This window comes from Brienomyrus brachyistius, chromosome 15 (assembly GCF_023856365.1).
Source record: "Brienomyrus brachyistius isolate T26 chromosome 15, BBRACH_0.4, whole genome shotgun sequence".
In the NCBI taxonomy this organism is placed as follows: domain Eukaryota; kingdom Metazoa; phylum Chordata; class Actinopteri; order Osteoglossiformes; family Mormyridae; genus Brienomyrus; species Brienomyrus brachyistius.
This window is the reverse complement of record NC_064547.1, coordinates 18238384-18244383: the sequence shown is the minus strand read 5'-3', so window position 1 is coordinate 18244383 and position 6000 is coordinate 18238384. Positions and strand designations below refer to the sequence as shown.

Genomic DNA, 6000 nt, shown 5'->3' with positions numbered 1-6000 from the left:
ATCGAACTAGAACACCAAGGTACAGAGACACGCTTAACTGTCCTAACAAAAGTCAACAAATGAAGGTAACATCCGCACAAAACGTTTTTTTTGTTGAGGCCTGAAACATGACTTAACCATCCAAAGAACATTTACAGAGAAATCTACTAGATCACTCAGATCGATATTTAAATCAAGCACCAATGTGAAGATTATGATTTTCTACTTCCATGAACTCCACAGCATGCATGTGAATACTGAGGTACGATCAAGTCGGCTGTAGCTAGGAAGGCCAGCTGATCCATCTCCATGAGGCCAACTTCCTTCTGCATTACCCAAATTATTGCTAGGCGGCAAAGTGTTGAAGGACACAATCTCCGTAGTTTTAAATGTTCCTCCTTCAAAGGCTGTTTCTCTTACGGTGGAATGGTGAGCCAGAAGCATTCAGGTCAGTAGGGATGGGAACAACCCTAGAACAACTTTAGGAGTTCAGAAAAAAGCAGACTTGTCAAAGTATTTTAAAAAGGCAAAAGAATTGAAAAACCATCCTCAAGCTTTTTGTGTCCGTCTGCTTTTGATTTGGTTATATAACAAAATGGTAACAAAAAAAAGAAAAAACTCTACTTAGGACCAAATTTATTTAGCTCTCAAATATATTTCAGAGTTAATCAAGGTTGTTCAAATGTTATCAACAAAACAGCATGCTTGGAATATAAATTACAATTTTGAAAAGTTAAATCTGGAGGGTTACTTCTGTCAGTCAAAGACTTGCATACGGGTAGTATTCTGCTGCAGGAGCGAAAAAGAATTTTTTTTGACTGACATTGAAATTTAATAAGAGTTTTGCTGGTAATCACTAAACAGGGCTTGATGAGACAGTAACACACAAAGAAAGTGTTAACACAGAGAATGAAAGAGGCAGAGCAGTGCCAGCCCACAGCTCCCTGGGTGAGTTCATGACGAGGGTATGTCTCACTCACCAGCGCCCCCTGGTGGCCCGGACCGAGGAGTGGCTCTCATTAGCTCTCCACTGCCTCCGCCTGTCCCCCAGACGACCGAGTCAAAACATGAAAGATTTATGAAAGCCGCATCGCAAAAAAAAAAAAATAATAAAATAAGCAAAGCAAGAAACTGTGTGTTTAATTTTTTTTTCCTTGACTCACCAGCACGTTTCTGAGCCTGGTGGGGAACTGGAGGGGCGGGGGGACAGGTGGCCCTTCAATGCCCCCTCTTCATGAGACGAGCTTTTGAAGAAACGCGGGAGACAGAAACTAATTTCAATCTGGGCCTCTCCCGCCCTCCCTCTCCCTCGTTAAATATTAATCTCAAAGCGAGAGCAATACGAGTGGCCTGCTTGCTTTGGCGAGGTTCTCCACCGTTGAGTGGCAGGCAGGAAGCTGCAGATCCTGCTGGGGGCCCCGACGGCTCCAGAGCCAGCTCTGGGTCAGCTTTAAAAATGCGTAGAAGGTAGAACGCTTCTGAAGCACTTCAAAGCCTGCCCCAAACACACCAGGACGCCCAAACTCGGGGCCACGTGCCAGAGGGGCGGGCGCAACACCAGGCTCTCCAGGATGCATGTGTCCGAGTCCCCACAAGTCAGGTCTGTAAATCCCAGGGGGGCCCTCAGTCTCACTCCAGCCGGCCTGGTCCAGGTTCCTCCACCCTCCCACAAAGACCAGAGGAAATGCCAGGATACGGAATCCACAGCCAAGGGCAAGGTGGCTCGGCACTGACAATATTGAAAATGGGGCAGTACAGCTCTTTGACCTCCAGGAGGAGCCAGCTAGAGCAGTTACCAAAGGATTGTGTGTGTGTGTGTGTGTGTGTGTGTGTGTGTGTGTGTGTGTGTGTGTGTGTGTGTGTGTGTGTGTGTGTGTGTGTGTGTGTGTGCGCGCGCGTGTGCGTGTGTGTGTGCGCGTGTGCGTGTGCGTGTGTGTGTGCGCGTGTGCGTGTGTGTGTGTGTGTGTGTGCGCGCGCGTGTGCGTGTGTGTGTGCGCGTGTGCGTGTGCGTGTGCGCGTGTGCGTGTGTGTGTGTGTGTGCGCGTGTGTGTTTCCAACACACAATTCCCAGCAGTGTGGAAATCACGGTGCCGTATTTCCCAGGGAGCGACTTCTCAGCATTCCCACTTGGGGGAAGGTCCCACAGAACCAAAGGTAAATGCTTTCCTTTTTATTTTAATTACAAGTATAATTCCTTAAAACGACACCTTTTCATGCATCTTGTGTGTATGTTGCAATCGGCGAAAAGCAAAAATTAACCGAACCCAGCACTCAGATAACAGCAACAAGTAGATAAAATTATCCTCAGCCAATGACCCCGGCAGAGGCTCTGAGATCCAAGGTGCCGCCCACCCACCGTCCCTCGCATGAACACCAGGTGGCGCCGTCCTGGACCGGGCTGCGCTTTTGGTGAGCGTCGCCAGGCAGACCGTAAATTATCACAAGTGCAATTTCGTTACAATGTTTCCAATTCACTGGGAGACTTACTGTTAAAATACTATCTGGCGGAAGGAAAGGCAGCATCCCAACACTTTGCGGTACATAATTTGTTAGGCATAAAAAAGCATTCAAAAGAAATATAGCAACATTAAGAAGGTGGATATTATTATAAATCCACCGTCCGCAGTCATCAAATACAGGAGATGCGTTTGGCATCAGCTGATATTAGGAAACTGATACTTAAATCCCACAGCTTGATGTGTCTCTTTGTTAACAGAAAATGCAGTAATTTAACAGGTTATGGTAAAGCTGTGAGCCACAGACAATCAATGAGGAGAAAAAAAAATAATTAAGAGTGAATTACAGTGTGGTTTATGAGCAGGGCAAGATTTTTCCAGTGCAATTCAGAAGCTAGACCAGTCTCTCCTACCTGAGAGAAGACAAGTTGTTTCATACTATAAATAAACCAGCTCTTACTTTGATAAAACAGGAAAACACCTTCTGAATTTAAAGCCGCCTTGAGTATATGACCGCCGCTGAATAATTACTTAAATGAGTTGATTAAAAACCTATATGTACCAAATAAAAAATTTAAAAAAAGTCCCTGCATTAAAGGTTTTGATGCACCGGTGTGTAAAGTGTTTTATGATTCACGCGTCGGTGTAGTTTGGGGTCACGGGGTAATACTTCATTCCTCCGATTAACCTTTAGTTTGAACAAAGCACCTGTTCCACATTAACAGAAGCCAACTTGCCTTCTAATGATGCTCAAGCCCAAAAATATCTAATTATGTCCCTTCAAAAAGGCAGGAGACAACCTAATATTTATAAAGTATTTTTGCAGCCACGTTCGGCGTAGCTTCAAAAAAAAAAAAAAAATTTAAATTAAGGACCTTGCTCATCCCCCCCCCCCCCCGGCCCCCATCCCTTGTGTGTAGATGCTATAATAAAGGGTAATTGTTCTGTGGGACGAGCGTGCAGACTCGCCAAACTTGAAAACCGCAGAAATCAGCTAGAGATCATCACACACAGAGGCCATGCAGGAGTCGGCCATGAGTTCATGCAAGGTCAGAAACTCACAGAAACACACTTACTTTCATCAAAAACCGCCAAGATTGCCGGTGTTTTAGCCGAAGAGTGGCGGCTGGCGTGTTCCATCTTCGCCATAGCAACAGCCTCTATCTTACTTTATCATTTTAATTATCCCCTTAGAGACCATACCTGCTTGTCACTGACTCATTAACAATTCCCCTGGGATGCTGGGTAAGCCCCCCCGCCCTGGTCTCTCTCCTGCTGTTTCTCCACTGTCCCCTCGCCCTTTTTTTTCCCCGTGAACCTCTCATATAAACAGACCGTTGATCCCCGAGTCAAACTCCGGTCACTAGACCACTTGCATCATCTGAAATTGACAGGAGCAGAATATCCAAAAACGCTTATTAAAGTTTCATCCTTTCAGTCTCAAAAAGTTCATATGGGGGGGGAATGGAGGGGGGGGGTATTTCCTGTCACTTGGCAGGCACATTTCGACTCCTCTGACTTCGTAACTATGCCATCAAGTTGACGCCGAGGGAAAAGGACAGTCTATCAGAGGCATGCTCTTCTCCTCACCCCGGACAGGCTCATTACCTTCTGAAGTATGTTAATGTTGCTTCCCTGCGGCCAATCCACTTAACAAGAAAACGCTTCGGTTCCTGCTGAACTAAAGCTGAAATGTGTAACTGGTTTGTAACTCGATGCTGCTGCCGGTGAGCCAAGCGCAGACTGGAAACCTCCCACCACAGGGCGGCACCGGCTTGGGACAGAACCACGAAGCCCATTGCTACAGACTCACCCCCAGGTCACAATCTGCCTTTGAACTCCCGCTGAAAAGACACGAGCTCATAAATGCAAAATTCAAATATTGGGAAACGTGAAAATTTAAACCCTCTTTAAGGATCTAAAACGGAGAATCGGACATGAAAGGTGCTTAAGCTACCATGTTTTACACCAATACCTTACAGGATTCCGCGTTCTCAGTATTTTTTTAATGCACAAAACTATATTTTGCTGCTTCTTTTCCCAGCAGAGCAGCATTTCATTATGATCACTATTGAAAAACTACTCCGAAATGCACATTGTCCAGTCTTCCTCAGTGCTGGTGTTTACCACCATTTAAACTATGTGTTTGCATGGGCCCCTTGAGGTTTGGGGGCCCCCTGTTGGTCACATACAGTCAATACATGAAATATGAAATGGGCCTTGAGGGGGGGCGGGGGATGGGAGACTGAGGGAGCCCCCAAAAATAACAACCCCTCATCCTGGTCGTCTTATGGATATTTACAGAAATTCAGATACAAAAGTTCCGGAAATGGCAACCCAGTGTATGGTCGTCATGCAGGGTTCATGCTGCAGACGTGCCATAGCTGCAGACCATCTGCAATGCTGGAACTTCTCACACCAAGACAACCATAAACTTTGATGCCAGGACTGGGGTGGTGCTTTTGAGCAAACATGCTCTTAATAGTCAGGTTTATAAAGCGTGGTATGGATGTTGTGTTGAAAATCCGTATTTCTGTAAAGCTAGTGGTGCATTACGTACATGCAGAAGGCAAGGACAGACAGGTATATGGGATTTCAGTTACAAAATTTTATTTATTTATTTTTTTTAAGTTTGTAGCTATCGTGAGGGGGGCAGCATGGTGGTGCAGTGGTTAGCACTATTGCCTCACACCTCTGGGACCCGGGTTCGAGTCTCCGCCTGGGTCACATGTGTGTGGAGTTTGCATGTTCTCCCCATATCGTCGTGGGGTTTCCTCCGGGTACTCCGGTCTCCCCCCCACAGTCCAAAGACATGCTGAGGCTAATTGGAGTTACTAAATTGCCCGTAGGTGTGCATGTGTGAGTGGATGGTGTGTGAGTGTGCCCTGCGATGGGCTGGTCCCCCATCCTGGGTTGTTCCCTCCCTCGTGCCCATTGCTTCCGGGATAGGCTCCGGACCCCCCACAACCCAGAAGGATAAGCGGTTTGGAAGATGGATGGATGGATTTATTTCCAATCTGACCATAAAGGGTAGAAAAGGTGTTTGTTTACCATCTATGTCCTGATCTCCTTTCTGACTTCCTGCTACTTTCCCTCTGGCCAATGAACAACCGAGTCTCATTTGCGTCACTGAACAGACCAGCCACGTTCAGCTTCCACACTGGTACCTCTGGGACAGAAATCACATCACGACTGCTACCCATGCGGCAGCGTTTCCGCATCCCCAGCAAGTATGAACCAGCCTCCAGACTCATCCTGACATTCCCCACTGGGAGAGACTGCCCGCCTTTGACAGCTGACCAAGTTGGAGATCAGCAGTCATCCATTAGCACATGCTAGCCTGTGGTTTGGGAGACTGGGCTATCGCCTGGAACATCTGGCTTCACAAGCAAAGCACTAAGAAACCATGTCTAACTATTTAATAATTAAACAGGATTTGGGGAGAGATCAAGCACTCTGCTATCAGTCTATATGCTATACCACAGCTAATTAACTGCTATACTACGCGCAGGCAGCAGAACTGCAGTGTTAATTAAGACATTTCTGAACCCATACCCACTTAAGC

The 6000-nt window shown here is 46.5% G+C and overlaps 1 long non-coding RNA gene across 1 annotated transcript; it reads right to left on the bottom strand.

Annotated features, from left to right (window-relative positions):
• Window positions 1–884: 884 nt before the first annotated feature.
• Window positions 885–3605, bottom strand: LOC125709324 (uncharacterized). The gene is made up of 3 exons (XR_007382677.1): window positions 3512–3605; window positions 1143–1223; window positions 885–1019 (listed from the first exon to the last, which is right to left on the bottom strand). It is a non-coding gene; the product is annotated as an uncharacterized LOC125709324 (long non-coding RNA).
• Window positions 3606–6000: the final 2395 nt, after the last annotated feature.